This window comes from Ursus arctos, unplaced genomic scaffold (assembly GCF_023065955.2).
Source record: "Ursus arctos isolate Adak ecotype North America unplaced genomic scaffold, UrsArc2.0 scaffold_32, whole genome shotgun sequence".
Classification (NCBI taxonomy): domain Eukaryota; kingdom Metazoa; phylum Chordata; class Mammalia; order Carnivora; family Ursidae; genus Ursus; species Ursus arctos.
The window spans coordinates 772,463-795,435 of NW_026623008.1; the positions used below are offsets into that span (position 1 = coordinate 772,463).

The following is a 22,973-nucleotide window of genomic DNA, read 5'->3' on the forward strand; positions in this document are numbered from 1 at the left end:
CCCCAGGCGCCCCTTGGCAAGTGTCTTTAAAACGAGAAGATTCATTTAATTCAGTTACCCCACAAAATTTCAGAAGCAGTATCAATACTTGCTGACTTGAATCTTTAGTCACAAGCAAAGAGAACAAAACCAGATCTATTTCTCTTTCATCAGTAAATAGCATAAATTAGTACTGGGGCTTTTAATTACAGATGCCTCTATAATCAGTATCCACATCTGAATCTCAATAGACTCAAAATCCACATTTGTTCATTTTTAAGAAAAGAGGTATTTCTGTGGCTACTAGCAATAAAAGTAAGTGTCCTGTAAGACCTATTTAATCTATACAATTGGCCTGGTGAGAAAGAGTAACCTACGGTTAAGGATTTAAAATTTTTTAAAAATTACGTTCTCTATTCTCCATGTCAAAGGTATATTTTCTGAAATCAAATCTGGAAAAGAAGTGGGTTTTTTTATAGATGAACAGACTTTCACTGATGAAGGGGCACTCAGGGTCTCCCGCACACTGGCCTTACCGTCCCTGAGCGGGCACTGTCCAAGACCACCTTGATGAGATGTGCGTGTACCCCCTCTGCTTGAAGCTAATGGACACTGGCCAGGTGCCACAGCGTGCGCGTGGAGAGGCCGGACAGCACCACCGTCACAGAAAACCAGGCAGTCAATGCTCACCCACAGAGAAGCTGACAACCCACACACAGCAAGGAGCATGCACACTTAAATACAGAGTGAAACTAAGAGGAAACAAAAAACCTTCTAATTCCCATAAATTAAAAGATCACCCCACATGCTCTTCTATGAGGGTACAGTAAATGAAATAAACAAGGTAAAGAATAGTGTATAAACGATGATGCGTTTTTCTTTGTGTACATACAAACGACAAACATCTACGTTAATGTAAGCAATTTTTTTCCGTACACGTGAGAAAATGGTAATGTTGGTTGTTTTCAGAGAATGACAGGAATAGTGGGGCAGCTTTTATTTTTCATGCTACCTTTTATACACATACGTGTTTTTCTTTTTTAAAAAATGTTAACAGCTTATCTGAGCCCTGAAACCAAGAAGCATTCATATTGTTTTGTCCATACTTTTTTGGTTTTAAAAATAAAACTAGTTAATGTTAACTTTTAACTGGAAGAACTATTACATATTTCTAAGAACAATGAAGATGGAATAAACACCTGGAAAAATACCTGACGTATGTTAAATCAAAAACAAAGTTGTATAATAATTTTAGTTATTTTTTAAAAAATATTTTAATTTTATTTACTTATTATTTTTTAAAAGATTTTATTTGACAGACAGAGACACAGTGAGAGAGGGAACACATGCAGGGGGGAGCGGGAGAGGGAGAAGCAGGCTTCCTGCTGAGCAGGGAGCCCAACGTGGGACTCAATCCCAGAACCCCGGAATAATGACCTGAGACGAAGGCAGAAGCCCAACGACTGAGCCACCCAGGCGCCCCAAAAGATTTTATTTGAGAGAGAGAGACAGAAGGAGAGAGCACAAGCAGGGGGTGTGGGAGAGGGAGAAGCAGGCTCTCTGTGGAGCAGGGAGCCCGACAACGTGGGGCTCGATCCCAGGATCCCAGGATCATGACCTGAAACGAAGGCAGGCGCTCAACCAACTGAGCCACCCAGGTGCCCCTAATTTTAGGTATTTTAGAAGATTAGAAAATATATTTTAGTTTAAAAAAGACATTTAAAAAGACTAGTAGCATTTTGTTAGAATTACTGGTCTTATTTCCCTTTTCATTTTCCAAATAATGATAATGCAGTTTATGTTACTTGGTTTAAAAAAAAATGTACATTTTAGAAGTCTTACTTACTGGAATCACTTCGCTTTTCTCTTCACTATCCTTAGTTCCCCAAAGCCTTCTGAAAACCCCACCATCAGATCTGCGGCCTGGGTTCCTTCTCTCCTCCAGTTGCTAAAGTCAAGGCTAAGCTCTGGCCATGCTGACTCAGTGCACTCACCCATCTAATCCACTAAGACAGGACCTGCTGAGAGCCTCACATCTGTTCTTTATGACCCACATCGCCATTAGTTTTTATTTAGAACTTCTGTTCTAGAAATACTTTTCATAGAAATTTAAATAACTTAAAAGTATATGACCTGCCCTAATTTAGATTATATCCAACATCTTTGTAAGTCAAAGTGGTAACACAAATTTTTTATTCAAATATTTTACATTTGCAATATAACGTGCTTCAGGTGGCCCCCTGTTCACTTCATTTTCCTCTCATCAAGACCCCAGTAAGGTGTGGGAAGGAGCTTCAAGGGTGCCCCCAGCACCCCAGTCACTAACAATGACATTTATGCTGCAAGCTTGTTAATGACAAAATGGGGTGATTATTAAAAAAAAAAATGATTCCAAGTTTTGGTTCTGACACATACAAGGAATGTGACATCAAATCACTTTTCAGTCTAATCCATCAGGGAATGGTGTTACCTACATCACAGGGCTGAAATGAAAATTAAATAAGACAGCTGGAAAGTGCTCTGCAGGCCTTTCAGCAATTGGACTATGAAGTACACCTTTCAACAGAGCAGCCACAATGCATACACGTGGTCTCATGGGCAAAAAGAGGGCAGCCCAAGACATTAGCTTCTGGCATACCCCTTGGCCCATGGTGCTACACTGAGCTTAACAGCTGTAGCACCTATTAACCTTTAAAACAAAACTGCTAGTTATTTTACCACCGAAAGATGGGTTTATTCGGGAATAGCAGAGAACTGCAATTCCGGACAAGTAAGCCACAGCAACACCATAGGCAAGTCCAACAAATAAAGGAAAGGAACAGTATTTTATGGAAGGAGGAAGGAAGGAAGGGAGGAGGAAGTTGGGAGGGTTATTTTGAATGAAAATCCACTGGAGAGAAGCAGAGGTCAGGCTAATGATGGTTTCTCACTGGTTGAGTTGCAGGGGCAGTGGATATTTCTTTTCTTTTTTTAAGTAGGCTCCACACCCAACGTGGGGCTTGAACCCATAACCCCGAGGTCAAGAGTCATGCATTCCACCAACTGAGCCAGTCGGGTGCCCTGCGGCAGTGGATTTCTTTCTTTTTTTTTTATTTTTAAAGATTTTACTTATTTATTTGACAGAGACGGCCAGCGAGAGAGGGAACACAAGCAGGGGGAGTGGGAGAGGAAGAAGCAGGCTCGCAGCGGAAGAGCCTGACGTGGGGCTCGATCCCATAACGCCGGGATCACGCCCTGAGCCAAAGGCAGACGCTTAACGACTACGCCACCCAGGCGCCCCGGCAGTGGATTTCTTGTAGGAGGTACGTGCGCATCTTTCCCCACTGGGGCCTGTAATTGATGATTCTCCCTGCAACTGACATTGAGCGGTACCGGCTCCCTCTATCAACCTCCCCTGCTAGTCTCCCCAGTCCACTTTAGTGAAGTTTCCTGTAATTCTCACACACCTCTGAAACTTCATAAATCAAAAGCAGCTCCACTGAGCATCCAGTGTCATTCAGGGGCAGAAGCTGGCTAACTAGCTCAGCCACAAAAGTGCCCCACCTCATCTCCAAGTCGAAGAAGCGTATGAGAGAAAGGGGTTTGCATGAGGAATTTAAACCAATTTCAGCAGTTTTTCTATTTTTCGTTCATTCCCAAATCCAAGTTAATCTCCAAAATTACGACCATGCAAATCCAAAGGGCAACAGAAAGTACAGAAACCCTCCTTCTGTTACATACTAACCTAACACAACGATGAGCAACACCAGGGAGCAGGGCAAGGACACCATGCTCAATTAACAGGTGCTATGGCGGAAGCAGGTGCACGGTGACGTGCATTGTGGATACTCCATCCAACAGGACTGACCCGCAGCCTCCCCATCACTTAAAGGTGTATGCTAACATATCTAAGAATAGAATGACATGTTTGAAATTTCCTTTACAACAACAAAAAAGGAGGAAAAGAGACGAGGGCAGATATAAAACAAGACTGGCTGTGAGCTGGTCATTGCTGTAGTTTGATGATGAAGTTCCTATACTATTAATTTTTGTATGTATTTCAATTTTCCATTAGAACATTTTTTTTTTAATGTTAGTAATTTTGGATCTTGATTCAAAATCCAAATGTATAGACTTCAGAGAAAATCAGAAAAATCTGAATACGGTCTGGGTGTTTGGTGGCATGAGACCTGAGTTGCTGTTCTTTTGTTTGGTGTCACAGTGGAAGTAAAGTCTGCAGTGTTAGAAATACTTCTTACTTATGGGTGAAATGATGGGATTTTGGGATTTGCTTTAAAATACTCCAAGATAAAAAGGAAGGAAGGAGGAAGATGATTAAACAAAACCGGAAAAATTCTATAAATGTTGGAGATGAGCGATCACATAATATTTTTTATCTACGTTTGAACACTCTTGCAATACATTTTTTCAAAGTCAGTATTTCTTTTTTTTTTTTTTTTAAGATTTTATTTATTTGACAGAGAGAGACAGCCAGCGAGAGAGGGAACACAAGCAGGGGGAGTGGGAGAGGAAGAAGCAGGCTCATAGCGGAGGAGCCTGATGTGGGGCTCGATCCCAGAGCACCAGGATCACGCCCTGAGCTGAAGGCAGACGCTTAACGACTGAGCCACCCAGGCGCCCCCAAAGTCAGTATTTCTTGGTATTGTCTGACTACATTATGAACATGTGTTAAATTTGTCACAAACCTCTTGATTTAAAACTCTGGGAGCACAGGGGCACCTGGGTGGCTCAATCAGTTGACTGTCCGACTCGTGTTTGGGCTCAAGTTATGATCTGGAGTCGTAGGATCAAGCCCCGTGTCAGGCTCCATGCTGGGTGCGGGGTCTGCTTGGGATTCTCTCTCTCTCTCTCTCAAATAAATAAAATCTTATTAAAGAAAAAAAGTCTGGGAGCACAGGCATCCCCCAAACAGATCATGCGGTGTCCTCACATGTTTTCCTGCAATGACACAGACTGCCTGCCACTTCAGCTGGTTGTGAGAAGGACTCAATCCCAGTAATTTCCAAATTTGTCTGAACAACTGAATGGTCAACCTTGGAGGCTTATATATTCATGTTTCAAAAGTGATAAAAATTAATATTACATTTTGATGATATATTACCACCAAATCAGCTTCTACGAAGTAGCAGATACCAGGATATTCAATGAAGCAAAGAGTAAACGATGACTAGTTTTTATACGGGGAACCAGATGGTAATGAAGATGCAGACAGGAAATGCGATCACATGTTACGCTCTCATTTGGCTCTGGTTTAGCGATCCGGCAAACTTTTACATGTTATTTGAAAATTACTCTATTAGGATGCAGTGTATTTAAATAGCCTGCCCTCAACATCTCGGATGTCTCCTCAGATTTTCCTGCTTCTCAATTTTCTGATGCAAATTTTCAACAGCCCCCTACTTGGTTAAGTGGCTTATTATTAGATAATGCACACACAAGAGACTCCTACGTCGTACATTTTACATGTATGGACAATGCAGTATAACTTTCTTCTTAACTACTATTTAACCCCATTTAAAGTGCATCCCCTAAAACAGTAGCACAACATAAAAAATTTAATCATCCTCAGTAGAAATAAATTCATACAACAATCATGTTAGTTCTGTAAACAGAAAAATAAGACACAAGAAACTATCTCCACATATGCTGCACACACCTATTAGCTCTAAAAATGGTCTGACCGCCCAGGGTCCCCAGCTGACATTCTAGAAGACAAGAGGAGCCTCACTCACTTCAATTTGCTACCTTTAAAAAATAAAGGTTCTTGGGCGCCTGCGTGGCTCAGTCGGTTAAGCGTCTGCCTTCGGCTCGGGTCACGATCCGGGATCAAGTCCCACACTGGGCTCCCTGCTCAGTGGGGAGTCTGCTTCTCCCTTTGACCCTCCCCCATCTCGTTCTCTCTTTGTCAAATAAATAAAATATTGAAAAAAAAATAAAGGTTCTTATACTTTTCAAATGACAACGGAACCTACACAGATAATTCATAAAGTCACTAACAGCCAAATGCCACTCACACTCAAACTGAATCTGTGGGAACCTAACGTGTCCTTCTAGAAGTCCCTGCTCAGCCCCAACACCAATCCAGTGGAAAAGCCTGCTGCCCTGTGAACAGCTGCAACCCCACTCCAACATGCATGCCCTCCATCTCCCAGCTCTCTGCCAGTGTTCAAGTGAGGAGTCATAATAGGGCTATGTGCACCAAAAAGAACTTACTGTCTGACAACAATCAACCATGCACCCGGCAACACCAAGAAAGCAATCCAGCTCCACAGACAGACATAGAACACACAGTTTCTCTTATGACCAAAACTAAGACAAATCACTTTTGTAAGATACCCCTACCCCCTTCCTTATACACAGAGATGTGCTTGATTGAGAAGGTAGCAATATTGAAAATTATAAATTCTGAGGTTCCTTTAAGACCATTTCTCAGAAGGCACTATTTTTACCTACACATGCAAGTTATTTATTGACAGGCTACTATTCAATGCCACATTTAAAAATTTCTATAAAGAATTTATACTTCAGAACATATTAAAACACTCTGGGTGGCTTGGTGGGTTAAGCATCTGCCTTCAGCTCAGGCTGTGATCCCCGTGTCGGGCTCCCTGCTCAGTGGAGAGTCTGCTTCTCCCTCTTCCTCTGCCCCTCCCCCTACTTGCCCATTCTCCCTCTCTAAAATCAACAAATACAAAAAATAATTAAAAAAAAAATACAGTGCAGTACTATAAAGGTATTTTCACTTTCTTGTGATTTTCTTAGTAATGTTTTATTTTCTCTAGCTTATTTTAGTCTAACAATACAGTATACAACACATATACAGAGTGTGCTAATTGACCTATGAGTAAGGCTTCTGGTCAACAGTGGGCTCCTAGTCGTTAAGTGTTTGGGAACTCAAAAGTTATATGCAGATTATCAACTGCATAAAGTGGGGGGTTGGCGCCCCTAAACCCTCTGTCGCTCAAGGGTCAACTGTATCCTGTGATTGCACTGAATAATTTATTTTTATTTTTTTAAAGAGTCTATTCACGTATTTGACAGAGAGAGAGTGTGCACAAGCAAGGGGTGCAGCAGGCAGAGGGAGCAGCGGACTCCCCACGGAACAGGGAGCCCGATGCGGGGCCTGGGATCATGACCTCCGAGCCAAAGGCAGACGCTCAACTGACTGAGCCACCCAGGTGCCCCTAAATAACTTCTTTTTAAACAAGAACACTTATTGTGCAACTACTCGTTGAACTCCTTAAGAGGAACTGGGTGCTACGGCAGCTGTCCTCTTGGGTTAAGGTGCTGCTCCTTCATGGAATTCAGAGCCGATCCGCGGTGCCTTGTCTGACTGGTCCAGACGGAGTTTCATCCTTCAGCCTTGACACTCCAGTGAAGGTCCCTTCCGTGTGGCAGAGGAGCCCCATTTGCCACAGGCTGACTTCCGAAGGTGGCAGGACTCAGAGCCACAGCAGTGGCACGACGTGTGTATTCTACTGTGACTTTCCAAATAACAGCATCCCCTTCATCATCTCACTTCTGCAGCCGAGACCAGAGGCCAGAAGGCACTTTGTTATTCTCTATCGTACTAAATAATTTTAAACTCAGGCTTATTTAAACTCTGGAACTAGACAAGAACTTGAAACTTCGTCCACCTCATATTTCTAGCTGACAGAACACCAAATGGAACCTGAAGACCGTTTGGGGACCTCCCAGCCCTTGACAGAGCCCAAGTGAGCTGAGACTCAGGGAAGATAAAGAGACCACCTGTGCCCAGCTCCAGCCTCACTCTCTTACACGGTACCCACCCTGCAAGTCCCAGGAAGCCAAAGAAAGTATAACTTGACGATGACGGCTTGTCTCTGCCCAGGAGCTTCTAGGGATATTCTTCTCACTCTTCCTGATCGTTGACAAATGTCCCTCATCTTCTAGCAGCCCTTCCTCCCCCAATATATAGCTCGCCTTGTTGTGCCTCTTCCAGAGCCAGATGTATATATGAGCTCATCCATGGAGACTCTCTCCGCCTGTGCCCAGGCTGCCCTTATGCTCCCCTCTAAGGCCTCTTGATTCTTCCTTTTCACCTGAAGGCAATGGCCAAGGTTTTCCACGGTTTGAAAAGCAAGCCGTGAGAGCAGAAACACATATGTACAGGTTGTATAAATACAATCCTGCTGACAGTGGTGAAAGATGGTCTAACTGATACCAGGAGCCAACGTCTCGGTGAGCAGGGCCACCCTAAGCTGTTCCTCTCAAAGCAAATTGTAAATTCAGGCAGCCTGAAGCTTGCACCTTCCCCCAAAATTACAGAAACCAAAAGCATGACTCATACTCATCAATATATATTAATTTCTTCTGAATAGGACTTGATTTTCACTAAACAGCTCTGTGATTCTTCACCATCAGATCATTTCTGTTGCAGTGGGAACAGATGGTGCCTGCTTGCTTTCTGATCAGGCGTCATGTCCAGTTTGAGTCCAAAGAAGTAGAATTTTTCTCTTCTCAGCAGCACTCTTGGCCTTGCTCTACAAACACCTTATTCATTCACTCACATCTGCTTATTAAGCACCTGCCATGGACAGAGGACACTGTGGTGAAAAACACAAACTCCCTGTCCTCAGGCACCAGAGTCTAAAGAGTGACAATCAAATGTCCTTTTAAGGATTTGACTCAGAAAATCTCGATGATTTCACCACTTGGATACCTAACCACTTCAGAAGGAAAAGGGGATTTACAATCTACTCCCAGGTCACAGCTGTGACTCAGGAGCACATACTGCGTCCTCACCATCTCAGGAAGAGGTCCTACCAATTGTCCACATGGTAAACAAGAGATATGGATGGAGTCACAAATGGCAAGGCCACCATTCTGATGCAGGCTACCTTCGGAGTTGCCCGTCAGGTGCCGTAAGCAGTCTGACTAGCTTGTAATGTTCACAGGACCATAAAAATACACTTAACTTCCTTGTCACCTGCACCCACACCCCACCCCACCAGGGCAAGCTCTCTGACACTGATGCAACAGAAGTTCAAACCTCAAGACAGCCTTCTGACCTGGACAGTGTGGAGAACTTTCTTCTTCCTGTTGCAGATCTCCATCAGGGGAAAGAGATCTTAGTTTCTCCATTTGTAAGGGAAGCATCTTAAAATTGGTTTCCAGCTAAATATCATCAGTTCAGGAGAACCCACTCATCAGGGATAAGAGTATCTGGACATCCCCCCCACCCCCACACTCACAGGCTCCTATGTCTCATCCAATCAGCTCGCCGGTGCTGTCCAACAGAAACAATGTGAACCACAAATGGAGTTTTCATTTTCCAGTACCCATATTAAAAAAGTAAAAAGAAATAGGTTAACATTAATTTTAATAGTATATTTAATCCAATATATCAAACATGCTATTTCAACATGTAACCAATATAAATGGGTATTTCACGTTCATGTGTTGTACTAAGTTTCTGAAATCCAGTGTGCATTTTACATTTTTATTTGGACCAGTCTTACTCCAAGTGCTCCTCAGTCACGTGTGGCTCAGTGGCCAGCACAGCATGAACCCTTCCTCCCCTCTTCATTCCTGTGGGAGGTCCTCTTCAGTTCAGGGGATTCACTTCAGCATCTTTCTAGAAGAGCAGGAACCCAGGCTCTCCCTCCACAAAGCCAATCCCTGTCCCCGCAGTCAGAAATCGGGAGAGGCGTGGTTCCCATTCATCTGTTCAGTTGTATGCATCACCCCCTTTACATTGCCTGACCAATCACCCACCCAGCAGATGGTGGCAATGGGGGTAGGAGACTGTAAAGTACTTGCGGAATGGCAGCTCAGGGAACCGGATGGAAAGACCAGAATGAGTCAGCGCTGGAGAGCAGGTAGGAGTTACCCTCACTGAGGTTACCTCTCCCTCTGGAATCACAGGAAATGGCCAACCAGCCTTTCTCCTGAACCCTATGTCTGGTGCGCCATGAAAACCCACATGTTGCATCACATTCTCCCTCTGTGTCTCACCTTGTTAGCCTATGGCATCTTTCTGCTTCCAGAGGTGGAGCAAAGAACCCAGCACATTCTATGTGATCAAAAATCATTCCATAAGCCCAAGTCCTGCAGACCTGCTGAGGCCAAGCAAGAAGTCACACTTCACTTATTTCAGGGCCAAACTTCATACATAATTAATGTGGTCTAAGAAACAAATGGCACACATCCAGAAGAAAGGTCCAGCAGGGAAGGGTGATGGGAACAGGAAACCAACCACACACGTGATGAAGGGAACGACCTCAAGCACCTTTGAGGGGCTCTCACCCCCAAGTTCCAGGGAAGACTCTGCTCCCTGCTATGCTACTTGCACTCCATCATAGAATCTGTTCTTACAATTACTTCCTGCAAACTATGAGGCACACTACTGGGTTTCCCACAGAAACTGTTTTTATTGGCCTCTGCATATCCAGCCCACCTGAGCAGGACTAGCCGGCTGGAGGCAGTGTGGCTGTAAGGTGCTTGGGTCTTGCACATCCAGGGTCCCAGTCCTGACCCTCTCATCACAGGTGGCCTCCACTGAGTTCCTAACCTCTCTCTGCCTCTGCTTTTTGGTGTGAAAGTGGAGACGGTTACAGTACCCACACCTCACATGCTATGAGGAATCAATGAGAAGTCATGTAAGGCCTTTAAAACCTGACTGGACTATAGTAAACTCTCACTAAACAGGACTTGTAAAAGTAGTAGCAAGATTTTTTAGCCTGAAATGATTTAAGAAAATTACCTCCTCCTTCACCTGCCAGACTTCCTGCCCAGAGTCTGCGGAACAGGCAAAAATCAAGAACACAATTAACAGTGGCAACCAGTGAAATCCAGGGGGTTCCACCAGGCACAGATGAGACCTGCTCACATCACTTTCTCATTGTTCATTTAGTTTTTAAAACATAAAATATCCTCACTGAAGTGCAAGTCACACAATAAATATGTACAACTTAATACCTAACACATGTACACATCTCTGAAACCACCAACACAATTCAACACGAACATGTCCATCTTCCTCAGAAGTGTCCTCGTGCCCCTCTGGAGTCCCACCCCCTCCCCCAGGCGCCATTCATCTGCTTTCTGTCACCACACACCAGTGTGCACTTCCCAAACTGTGTGCACACGGAGTCATACAGTATGTACTTTCTTACGGTATGGCTCTGCTCACTCGGCGTCATTATGACATTCGTCCGTGTTGCTGCATGTACAAGTCTTTATGTGGACATCTGCTTTCGTTTCTCTTGGGGACACACTGAGAAGGGAGCTTATATGGTAGGCATATGCTTAACATTTTAAGAAACTGCCAAACTGTTTTCAAAGTGCTTGCACCATTTTCCACCCCCACCAGCAATGCCTGAGAGCCCAGTTCCTGCACGTTCTCGTCGGCACTCGATGTGATCACCTGCTGATCCATCTAGGAGCTGGACAGTTATGTCTCCTTATGGATTTAATTTCCATCTCCCAACAGCTAATGATTCTGGCCATCTTTTCTTTCTTTCTTTTTTAAAAGATTTTATTTATTTTTGCAAGAGGGAGTAAGAGAGTGGGCGTACAAGCAGGGAGGAGGGGTAGAGGGAAAAGCAGACTCCGCGCTGAGCGGGGAGTCTGACACGGGACTCGATCCCAGGACCCTGGGATCATGACATGAGCCAAAGGCAGACGCGTAACCGACTGAGCCCCCCAGGCGCCCTGGCCAACTTTTCAAACACGCTTATCTGCTCTCTCTCTCTCTCTCTCTCTCCTCTCTGGTGAAGCGTCTGTTGATATCACCTGCTTCCTTCACATTGAATTTTAAGAGTTCTTTACTTATTCTCTATACAAGTCATCTAAGATGCATCACATGTTAGCACTTTCTGCCAGCCTGTGGCTTGTCTTTTCATTTTCTTAACATTAATGTCTTTGAAGGAGCAGAGGCTTTTAATCTTGGCGAAGTCTAATTTATAAATGTTCTCTTTTATGGATTGTATCTTTGATGTCATAATTAAGAAATCTCTGCCAAGGGGCGCCTGGGTGGCACAGCGGTTAAGCGTCTGCCTTCGGCTCAGGGCGTGATCCCGGAGTTCTGGGATCGAGCCCCACATCAGGCTCCTCCACTATGAGCCTGCTTCTTCCTCTCCCACTCCCCCTGCTTGTGTTCCCTCTCTCGCTGGCTATCTCTGTCTCTGTCAAATAAATAAATAAAATCTTTAAAAAAAAAAAAAAGAAAAGAAATCTCTGCCAAACCCAAAGTCTTAACAATCTTCAATGTCTTCTATTTAGGATGAATATTTAAAGTCTATGAGTTAATTTTTGTCTACGGCGCCAAGTTTACCTTCTGCATAGGGACAACGTTCAAGCAATGAAGTCATTTCATTTAGTTTTGCTTTTTCTTGTTTGTTTTTAAAGATTTTATTTATTTATTTCAGAAAGAGAGTGTGAGCACAGAGGGAGAAGGAGAAGCAGACTCTCTGCTGAACAGAGAGCCCGACACAGAGCTTGATCCCAGGACCCTGAGATCATGACCTGAGCCAAAGGCAGACACTTAACCAACTGAGCCACCAAGGTGCCCCTAATTTAGTTTTGCTTTTTAAAATTCTCTCAACTTGGGCTGTCTGGGTGGCTCAATCTGTTAAGCATCCGACTCTTGGTTTCAGCTCAGGTTGTGATCTCAGGGTCGTAGGACCAAGCCCCGGGCCAGGGAGGAGTCTGCTTGGGATTCTCTCCCTTTCCCTTCCCCTTTCTCTCCATGTGCACATGCAAGCACGTGTTCTCTCTCTCTCTCAAATAAAATCTTTTCTAAAAGATTCTTTCAACTTAGAGTTGTAAGAATTACACAAAGAACTGTGTACCCTCAATCAGATTCACTGACCCCTGACTATGTGACAAATTTGCTTTAGCACTCCCACTTCACACAAATTTATAGGGATTTTTTTAATGAATCATGTGGCTTTACCTTTATCTGCATGATGACTGGTACTGTAACTAAGATCTGATTTGAAAAAAGGGCTCTTCTGCTTTCTAATGAAGAAAGTTGGAGAAATTCTGCTCTTGTCCAGAATGTGAACCATAATCTCTGAGACCTTAGCTCTTCCTTCTGATCACTGGACAGAGCCTTTCAAAAAAACATGCTTCTCAGGAACAATCTGTTCTGAAAACCACTATGGGCTTAAAAAAGAGATGGACAAAACTGTGCAAAAACCAGGTTATTAAAATAAGAAACCCTGAAGAAATTTAAACACCGTGGTTTAAAAACTGACAAGGATCAATGACATCAACATTACCTTAATTCAGAAGTGCTTCTGGTCTGGTCTCCAATGCATGAAAAATTGTCTGCAACAGACAGAGAAAAGGCTATATATGCATTGCATTCAGGCTGCGACAAGCAACACCCCATACATCTGAAGGAGCATATAAATCCATCCTTTCCCTATCACCATTTCTTGCCCCAAATCATTTCGCTTAGTACTTTGTATTAACTTAGTACTTGGCTTTTCAGGGTGGAAAAGAACTCCAATTTCAATTAAAAAAAAAAAAAAAAAGTCCTTAGCAATGCCTCATGGGAAATACCTTGAACCCAACCAAACGGCGCCCGAGGAAGGCATACTTAGAACCTGTTAACTAGAAAAACTACAGTAACGGTAAGAACAATCACCACAATTAACTTCTAAAGCACTCTTACCCAGACTCTGCCGTTAGACATGTAAAGGAACGCATCTGAATCTCAAAAGACCTGGGCGGGTTTCCAAGTGTGGCTGGTCTACAGGGGCAAGCAAGCAACCCACTCCCTGGTCACTCCCACCACCAGCCCCAGCCCTGGTGGCCCGGAGGCCCTCTGGAAGAGCCGCCAACTCCCCTCTCCCAGTACTGCAGCCAGAACCAAAGTACACTTAATTCTAGGTTTCTTCTGGAGTATCTGCTTGTTCTTTCTCAGAAACTAAGTTTCAAAACACTTATAATAGGCTTTTGTGATCTCTCCAAATTAAACTGTGTGTGAGAAGTCCCATTCTGGATGTTTCACAGATTATCACCTGCCTGTTGATGGATTCACTATCTCGTGTGCCTAAAACTCCCAGGTACACATCTAGTCTGGAGGTCAGGAGAGGTATTAACAAACTGAAATGTCCCCCAGTTGAACTGTGAATTCTAAGGCATTTATTTAATGAAACAGTTCTACTCTGGAATTATGTTGCGTATGTTATGAGCAAGCACAAGTTTTTCTGTCAATGAAAGTACGTATGGAAAGAAAACAGTGTGGAGGTTCTTAAAAAAGTTAAACACAGATTTGCCATCTGATCCAGCAAGTCCGCTCCTAGGCATATACCCCCCAGAACTGAAAACTGGTACTCACACACGCAGCCCCACTCACAATGGCCAAGAGGTGGCAAGAGCTCCGTGTGCGTCAATAAATAAATGGATAAACAAAGTATGGCACAGCCACACAATGGAATATTACGCGTCACGAAAAGGAAGCACTGGCCCGCACTACAGTGGATGGTCCCTGAAAACATTATGCGACCTGAAGAAGCCAGGCACAAAAGATCACAAAGTGTATGATTCCATTTACACGAAATATCCATTGAAATGGGATATTTATATGAAATATGAAATATTCTGTTCATATGAAAGAGGCAAATCCAGAGAGACAGAATGTGGTGGTTGCCAGGGGCTTTGTGTCCGTGCATGTGGGATGCCCACGGCTCAGCAGGTACAGCGCTCCCTTTGGGAGGACGAAAATCTTCCATAACTAGATAGAGGTGATGGTTGTACAACACAGTGAACGTGCTAAATGCCACCACACTGTTCATGTTAAACTGGTTCCTTTAATAAAATATGCCATGAAAGGTACTTAAAAGAACACCCATATCAGTGGGCATGGAAGCAGAAGCTGGAGATGAATCAGCGAAAGGTGGCCAACTGGCTTTCACAAACCCTCAGAGGGGAGCTCTTAGGAGTGTACACACACGTTGCCATTGAATTACCGAGTTTAAAAGCCGGTAATCTTAACTTCAGCACGCCTGGAGTTTTAGGTTGGATCATTCTCTGTGGTGGGGGCTGTCTTGTCCACTGTGCGATGTTCAGCAGTACCCCCTTCCCCAGTGGGACAACCAAAACTGTCTCCAGACACCACCAGATGTCCCTGGGAAGACTATGAGCCCAGGTAAGAGCTTCTTCAAAGCGGTTGTCACAATTATCCCAATCTCCAAATACAAATCCTTTCAGGTACTTGCCCACATCAAGAGAGAGGAGGGAAAAAATTAAAATGGAAAAATGTATCATAGTTTTGCTCTAATTCAAATACCTAGGCTGTCTTGTGGCTCAAGGCATGAAACAAAATTAAAAGTTCCGTATTCTTTTTTTTTTTTTTGGAAGAAGAAAATGGGGAGCCAACCCCCCATGAGCATTTGTCTACTGTGCAGCTCCTACAGGCATGGTCACAGTGGGAGAAAGGGTGTGGAGACCACTATCAAACCGCCTCAGCCTAGATTCACATGTACAGCTATCCCGACTCTTTTCTGGCTAAAAATCAGACCCAAGTGCGGCTCTTTTTCTGACTACCCAGCCCGGAGGACAAGACCACTGTCCCAGATAGCAACACACACTAACGTGATCCAAACCAGGGGCAAGCATCACCCGTGCAGAAAACCGGGAAACTGGGGATTTAACAAAACCAAAGCCTAAGTTTCACAATGTTACTCTGCCTCCTGGAGGCAAAAGTAAGTGGAGAGGCAAGGTGCATCTTCAGACTGAAGACAGATCTCGGAGGCTGGCTGACGGGGGTCTAGGGCCCATGAGGGGGCAGGGGAGCAGTGCCTGGCCAGTTGTGAGAAAAGATGGTTCTCAGGGCAGGCAGGGAAGGACCCTCCCTGGTTACTCTGAAGCCTGGCTACAAGGGAAGGGTGTCGCTGTAGAAGTGGAAATAAGGGGGGGACATAAGTACACTATGAATTTTTCTTTCATCTTTTTAGAAAGCGATCCATAAGGGAAGTTAAGGAAAATAAGGGAAGCTATAGACATAAAATTCAAGAAAAAGGTTAAGAGTTTATATAGCCAATTCTAGTAAAAATTTAAAATATGTAGAATTCAAATCATAGATTTAACAGAGTCAATACAAATAAATGTCTCATCCATTTTATGAGCAAACCAAACATCTTTAATAACCCAAACGAACAACTCCTCACCCACCCCGACGCTGCTGCTTTGAAACCCTTTTCTCCTGGCAGAGGTGACTCTGCTAGAAGGCACCCTGCGGTGCCTCCCTCTTGTCTCCTGCAGGTCAGTCTACCTATGCCAGCTGACATGTGCAAAGCTTCCAGAGTGTTCCCTCACAAAGGACCAGACCACTGCACACTACACCCCTTCTTCCCAGCACTGTCTCAGGCTGCCTCTGGCTACACCTCAAACACTGCCCGTTGGCTTTATTTAAGTGATTTATGGATCAAATCCCCTGAACATCCATTCACTCACTCCAATACATTTTAATGCCCAGGAAGTAAGACAGTGTGCCGGATGCTGAGAACACAAGTCAAAACAGGGATGCTCAGCCTAGCTGCCCACAGGGGTCTCACAGGCCAGGGGGGGGAAATCATGGGACATTGTCCTATGATTCACAGAGGGGGAAAAAAGAGAGGAGTTCTACCCATACAAGCTGAACTAATAAAAATCAAAAGAGCTAGTTTCACTCAGGCCTCTGATCCACACAAAGTCCTGGAAACATGCACACGACAACCTGTGCCACAGGTGAACGGCCAGGACGGGACTCCAAGGCTCAGGAAGGAAAGAGCTAAGGCCAAGCATGCAGCTGACCCCTGCCTTAGAGGCCAGATGGATAGACATGTGCCAATGTGGGAAAGGCCACTTGACAAGAAAAGGAGGGAGGTGTGGTGGACTCAGTGACTGTGGGCATCGTGGCTCACTCAACTGAGATGCCCAATAGCAACGGGGACTGTTGGTTAAAATCCTCAGAGCAGATTTCCGAAGATGGAATTATTATCTCAAAGATCAGGTACCTTTTGAAGGCTCTTGAAAAAATCAGCTAAGGGGCACCTGGGTGGCTCAGTCAGTTAAGTGTCCGACTCCTGGTTTCAGCTCAGGTCATCTCAGGGTCATGCGTCAGGCTCCACGCTCAGCACGGAATCAGCTTGAGATTATCTCTCCCTCTACGCCTCACCCCACGATTATGTGCGCACGTGCACTCTCTTTCCCTCTCAAATAAATAAATAAATAAATAAATCTTTTTTAAAAAGAGTCATTAAAAAATCAGCTGAGCCTATGTTGGACTCAACAGGGTTGTTAATTTAGCGACATTAAATACTACTGTGATGAACTTTATACATATTCCAGTACATCATTAGGTTTTAAGTATCAAATACTAGTATTCATAAGTGTTACTTTAATATTTTTCAAAACCTAAAAACTGAATCCTCTTGAGACATATCTAAAGAATTTCTTTGCTCCCTACTCGGCGGGAAGCCTGCTTCTACCTCTACCACTCCCCCTGCTTGTTTCCCTCTCTCGCTGTCTCTGTCAAATAAATAAAATCTTTTAAAAAAATTATATTAAAGAATTCCTTTACTGGTTTCATTAAAATTTCAAATCAGGCAAAGGTACCTTTGCTGGGCATGATTTCTTCTGTATCAACACGACCCTAAGACAAAGAATATTACTTCCCTGCAATTCTGAGACCCCAAAACCAGAGCAGAACAGACATGAGGGCATTCGTTAGTCCTTACCCTATTCAGTGCGGGCAGTCATGTTTTATCAGAAGCTTTAGGTGTCTGACTACAAACCTCACTGCAGGTAGTGTGCCTCGGTGATATATACACCCCTGTATCTTTCTAAACCCTGAAAAAGGCAGAGCTCCAGAACACATCCAGCCTTCAGAGTTCTGCATGAGGGACTGAGCAGCTTGTAAGAAACAAAGTAAATTCACTTCTGAATAATTCTCTAGTACAAAGATGTTCTAAACAAGAAGGTGAAATAATAATGTGAAAGAGTCCCCTAGCCAAATTAAGAAAAATCTGAGGGTAAAATGGAATGTATCTTATTGAAACACACACACATACACACAATAACACTCAAATAAAAAAATACAGAAACAGGAGGAAAGGTACAGTTTTTCTTTACAAAGGAATGCAAATCGATGCATAAGGAACGACAGACCTAGAAAACTACTGTTTGGGGGCCTCTGGAGCAGTAACAAACACAGGCAAAGATCAGCAAAGGTGCTAAAGTATGTTAAGTTGTAAGATATTCAGAAGGTCTGAAAGCGTCACTCGTGGATCATTTCCTAATTATAAAAAGGAAAAGTTATTATCTGACAGACACCACCTTAATCAAATGATTATACTTAGTATTACCAAGAATGGAACAATCAACATTAGGTATCTTGTGATACGATACAATGGGAAGTATTGGTCACCTATGGAGCATTTTTGCCAAAAATGTTTTGCCTGAATCCAATCATGAGGAAACACTTATAAAAATCCAGAATGTGAGACATTACAAGAAACTGGCCTGAACTCTTCAAAAATGTCAATGTCGTGACAGGCACAAAAGGTGGGAAGACTACTCAAGATGTGGTGAGCCTAAGGAACCACGATAACCAAACAATGCAACACATGAATTTGATTAAATCCTGAATGTGAAAAAGAGTATGAAGACATTCGGGGGAACACTGAAGAAACTTAAATGTGGACTGGATCAGGCACTGCTGAACCCATATTAAAAGTTTGGGATATAATGATATTATTATGGAAACATAAAAGAATAAATACCCTTGTCCTTGGGACTTTAGGCTGGAGTTGTAAGGAATAAAAGTATCATGACATCTGCAACAATCTAATGGTTCACCAAAAGCACTGAGAGAGGGGCGCCTGGGTGGCGCAGTCGTTAAGCGTCTGCCTTCGGCTCAGGGCGTGATCCCGGCGTTCTGGGATCGAGCCCCACGTCAGGCTCCTCTGCTGGAAGCCTGCTTCTTCCTCTCCCATTCCCCTGCTGTGTTCCCTCTCTCGCTGGCTGTCTCTGTCACATAAATAAATAAAATCTTAAAAAAAAAAAACAAAAAAACAAAAAAACCAAGCACTGAGAGAAGGGGAAAATGTGGACCCCCCCAGAAGTTACAAACTACTTTGTAAAAGGCACAGAATGTTCACTGCCCTATTTTCTCAACTTTCTGTAGCTTCAAAATTAAAATTATTCAAAATTAAAAGTTAGGGGGGAGGAGAATATTAAGGTCAATGAAAAGTAAATATAGGGGCGCCTGGGTGGCTCAGTTGGTTGGGCGTCTGCCTTCGGCTCAGGTCATGATCCAGGGTCCTGGGATCAAGTCTTGCATCAGCGGAGAGTCGGCTTCTCCCTCTGCCTCACCCCCTGCTCGTACTCCCTCTCCGTTTCCCTCTCTCTCTCAAATAGAGAAATAAAATCTTAAAAAATATATATATCAAGTTTCTTTAAAATGCCCTTGACCTTATCTAACAAAAGATGAGGTTACCTACAGATCAATCGAGGAAATTACTGTGTGTGTAACTCTCAACTCACCCCTGCCCCCCCAGCCCGAGAAGCTTCTTCAGTAGCCTGGAAACTGGGCACAGCATGTGTTCGTGACTTACTGACACCATCAGGGAGTGCAATTTGTTTCTAAGGTCACTGTGGAAACCAGATGAATCAATATTTCATGTTTAATTTTCATATTTAATTTTTCCTCCTTTTAACAGTGCTTCAGTGTTCTTTTTCTCAGGCTGGCTAGAGATTTATCAATTTGTTCTTTTCAAAACACCAAATTTCAGCGTCACTGATTTTCTCTGCTGTACCTGTTTTCACTTTCATGGATTTCGCCTCTTACCTTCATTAATTCTTCCTTCTGCTTGCCTTGTGTTCAACGTGCCTTCTGGCGTCAGAAAGCGGAAGCTTAGCTGGCTGAGACCTCATTGTTTCTACATCGCGCTTCACTCCACCACAGCCCCGGTGGCACTGCACTGAGCTCCACAAATGCTGAGGTGTTTGTTTCACTTTCATTCAAATGAAAGTATTTTCAAATTTCCCTTATGATGTCATCTTTGACTCGTTTAATTTCTAGATATTTGAGGATTTTCCAGCAGTGTGCTGTTACTGATTTCTAATGTAAATCAATGGCCACCATAGTTATTCTGAAGCCCCATCCAACTGTTTCCACATCTGGGTCACCTCCAAGTCCGCTTCACTGATTTACCTCTGGACAACAGCCCGCTTTCTGTGTGTCCCACTCTTTGCTACTGAGCACCAGAGAAGGTCCACAGCAACAGACGTGAGCGGGGTCTGCAGGGCAGAGCGGCGCACCTCCCCCTCCATGAGGCGTGGTGTGGACAGTCAGGTCCAGCCAGTCTTCGGTTGAGCCACAGGCTTCAGACCGCTCCCACGGTAAGCTGCCTTAACCTTCACGCCAAAACATTTTTCTCACAGATTACTGCCCAAAAAAGAAACTTCTTCCACATCTGCTGCAAGCTGGACGTGAGGCAGAAAAGCAAACCACCAGCTTGTGCTCAAAATTCAGACTCACAGGACGATGTCGGGGACTGCAAGCTGCCTGAGTGTGAGGGTGCCTTCGCTTTATTTTGGTAGAACATGAATGTCTATTAAAAGGGGCCCTGGAATCTGAGAGCGCACACAAAGGACTCACCGACAAGCTAGTGTGCTACACTGTGCTGTGCACACAGTCTCCGGCTCACTCTGAGCAGAAAGCACACCGTGCCCCACAGCTACGGAAGTTTCCGGCGCCCCGTTCTCACAGCAAGCTGGGGCTCTCTGCCTTGCTTCCACTGTGCACCCAGAGGTTCCTCGACGACTGTCTTCAGGTGCTACACCTGCCTGTGAGCGATACCAGCCAGACTTCCAGACTCACGCTCTGCAACGACTTCATAGAGTGATGCGTCTAGAATCTCACATTTATACTTACTTTTTCTCAAGCCCTGAGAAATCTAAGAACACACTGAAGCTGCTATCTCAACCACAAAGTGTGGGGTGAATACAGCTATAATGAAGGTATGCCAGGGGATGTGAGAAGCACATTTAAACACTTGCGGGGGCGCCTGCGTGGCTCAGTTGTTAAGCGTCTGCCTTCAGCTCAGGTCATGATCTTTTAAGAAATTAAAAATAAATAAATAAATATTTTATTTATTTAATAGAGAGCGAGACAGAGAGAGAGGGAACACAAGCAGGGGGAGTGGGAGAGGGAGAAGCAGGCTTCCTGCTGAGCAGGGAGCCTGACGCGGGGCTCAATCCCAGGACCCTGGGATCACGACCCGAGCCGAAGGCAGACGCTTAATGACTGAGCCACCCAGGCACCCCTAAGTAAAATCTTTTAAAAAATAAAATAAATAGGGGTGCCTGGGTGGCGCAGTCGTTAAGCGTCTGCCTTTGGCTCAGGGCGTGATCCCGGCGTTCTGGGATCGAGCCCCATGTCGGGCTCCTCCGCTGGGAGCCTGCTTCCTCTCCCACTCCCCCTGCTTGTGTTCCCTCTCTCGCTGGCTGTCTCTCTCTCCATCAAATAAATAAATAAAATCTTTTAAAAAATAAATAAATAAAATAAAATAAATAAATAAACATTTGTGATAGTGCCTACATCAGTTTTGGCTGACTCTAATTGCTAAGTAATAAATTTCTAAATATGCTCAGTCATTTTTTTAGTTATCCTGTATTTTTCTGTGTTCATTAAAAGTTTTGGTTTTTTTGACATTTCACTGTAGTTTCTACACGGGACAAAGTAAATCTTTCAAGGAAGAGTTATGTTGGGAAATGCTTTATTTTTTTACAGAAGGGTATTGATTATGCAATAAGCACTGAAAAGATCTCTCCAGCTTTCTCCCAAATTAGGTTTTGCCTAGATGAATAGCTCAAATTTTGCAATAAAAAAACCAACTTTGTCATCAAGCACAGTAGTTACCACTAAATATTCAACATGTTTTTGAAGGAACCATCAAAGAAATACATCAATAGGAAAAGTATGTAAAAGGCAGCAATACGCTCAGAGCACTTTTAAATTCAGTAAAGAAATGTGGAGGCACAAACAAGACGCCACCTCTTGTGGCTGACTTCCTTCTAGAGCCACCTGAGCCCGTCCAGACTGAGAAGACAGGCCAGGACCAGCATAATGGGTGAAAAGAGACTGCTCTCCAGACATGTCGTATTTCAGAACACTAGGAACATAGTTAAGATCCAAGTTTCCAGATGGAAATACAAAGGACCAAAAGTCAACGACATCCAACTTGCCAAAAGCAACACTGAACACCGGTAGAAGACAGAGCAATGTCCTGAACTAATTCCAAAGAAAAATTCCACACTCAACAAAACGATCAAGTGTAAGGTCAGAATAAAGACATATGAAGTTTAGGAAGCTACCAGGGGATATTTCCTCCCAAAAGGGGAACAAATGAGCAAGATGCTACATCCTCAACTCAGAGGGTCCAGAGGAGAAAAGACTTCTTTCTTGGTCCCTTCTAGTTGACTAGGCAGTCAGTGTGCTCGCTGATACAGAAACCACATGGGAAGGTCCGGTCCATGCTGCACTCAGATGTCTGTCAGGCACTGCTCCAGTCACCACGCCTGTCATTCAGTGAAGTCACAACAATTTAATGAGTAAGCCTTATGAGTATAACTATTACATTAGGATAACTAAATAGATTTATTCTAAGCCACCAAACCAGATTTTAAAAGTACAGCTGGAGGGGCGCCTGGGTGGCTCAGATGGTTAAGCGTCTGACTTTGGCTCAGGTCCTGGGTCCTGGGATTGAGCCCCGCATCAGGCTTGCAGCTCAGCGGGGAGTCTGCTTCTCCTCCTGTCTCTCCCCCTGCTTGTGCTAGTGCTCTCTCTCAAATGAACAGACAAAAAAATCTTAAAAAAAAAAAAAAAAAGTATTAAAAAAAAGTATATGGGCACCTGGGTAAGCTCAGTCAGTTAAGTGTCTGCCTTTGGCTCAGGTTGTGATCTCAGGGTCCTGGGATTGAGTCCTGCATCGGGCTCCCTGCTCAGTGGGGAGTCTGCTTCTCCCTCTCCC

General features: G+C 44.0%; 1 protein-coding gene across 5 annotated transcripts in view; it reads right to left on the minus strand.

The window, feature by feature from the left end:
- GNB1 (G protein subunit beta 1) overlaps positions 1–22,973 on the minus strand; it is a 94,265-nt gene that overhangs the window by 35,968 nt on the left and 35,324 nt on the right. For 2 of the 5 annotated variants that reach the window (XM_026520050.4, XM_048222010.2), the window contains exon 2: positions 13,227–13,275. The exons of 1 other annotated variant lie outside the window; for it this stretch is intronic. The gene's annotated coding sequence lies outside the window, so the exon portion shown is untranslated. Of the gene's footprint in view, positions 1–9,194; positions 9,230–9,957; positions 10,054–13,226; positions 13,276–14,924; positions 20,696–22,973 lie in introns of those variants that run through there. 2 more of the 5 variants (XM_048222011.2, XM_048222012.2) reach the window with 2 other exon arrangements.